Here is a 1,351-nt window from a genome sequence, read left to right as displayed (position 1 = left end):
CCTGCCAGCACTGAGATGCTGACAACACCACTGGATCCAAAGACTTTCTACCTAGTAGCCAGTGATTGTCATGCATTCGGCATCATTGTAGCCTGTGATTGTCCTGCATTCGGCATCATTGCATGTATTTTGTGAGTCTTAAGAGGACTTTATAGATTGGTTTCAGACAATGGGCTAATATCGGACTTATGGATATGGAATGGACTGGGTTTGGATGCTTTCTTAATGTACAGTTACCTTTTATATAAAACTCTCTCTTATACACATATACATGTTTATGAATTTGTTTCTCTAGTCTACCCAGACTAACACAAATGGGTTAGGACAGGCCTGCAAAGGAGGCTTTTAAAAGTGGTGAAGAGACTTGCCTTGAGGCCTTTTGACAGACTGAGGAAAAATTGAACTCTTTGGCCTTTTGAATTAATGGTTTGTGCCCAAAGCTGGAAAGAATCTAGAGTCCTGCAGAAACTCCTCTCTAGGACCTAATGCTAAAGGGAACCTGTGGATAGGCTAAAATACTTGCTAGGTGACCACCTGGATCCACTTATTGAGTGGAAGTAGGAGAAATGCAGCAATAAAGAGATAGGTTGAGTCTGGCCACTGACACCCATGGACCTGATTCATAAGGAAAAGAGGAGAAAATGAGAGTGAGTTCGCTAGTTAGAAGTTCATGACTTAGCACATGGGCTCTAAGGTTGTTGAGAATTTGTGATGGAGCCCATGGTCTAAAGGCAAGGCAGCCGATGGGCACCCTGGTGAGACTAAGTGAGGCGGCCTACCTGGAGATGACCAGAACACGGCCAGAGGAAGAGAAGATTTTTGAGCCTGTGAAATGGTGCATATTACTGCTGATTTTATGGAAGACCTGTCCTGATTTGACTTTGCTTATGAATGTGAACTTCACAAGGTTCCAAATGGAATACAGATTCTTCACATCAAAGAATATGATAGTCTCCTCAGGTTGGTGTAAGTGGGCAGGATAGAAATTGGATACACCAAATTAGGCAGATAAAGTGATGAAATGGTGGGCTTATAAACTTTCACAGAAGGGGGAATATGTTCATAGGCTTATGGTATAGATGTTCACATAAGTATATACTGTGTTTCCCCAAAAGTAAGACATACCCAGAAAATAAGACCTACTTACAGTTTTGCTTCTCACTGAAATATAAGAAATCTCCCCGAAAATATGACCTCCCCGAAAATAAGACCTCCCTGATAATAAGGATATCAACAATAAATGTGTACCATATTCTTCTTCAAGGAAAAACAAGACATCACCTGAAAATAAGACCTAGTGCATCTTTGGGAGCAAAAATTAATATAAGACACTGTCTTATTTTCGGGGAAA

Source organism: Echinops telfairi, unplaced genomic scaffold (assembly GCF_000313985.2).
Source record: "Echinops telfairi isolate 266 unplaced genomic scaffold, ASM31398v2 ScPeMD7_18;HRSCAF=68, whole genome shotgun sequence".
Lineage (NCBI taxonomy): Eukaryota > Metazoa > Chordata > Mammalia > Afrosoricida > Tenrecidae > Echinops > Echinops telfairi.
Note: the sequence above shows the minus strand (reverse complement) of the source record.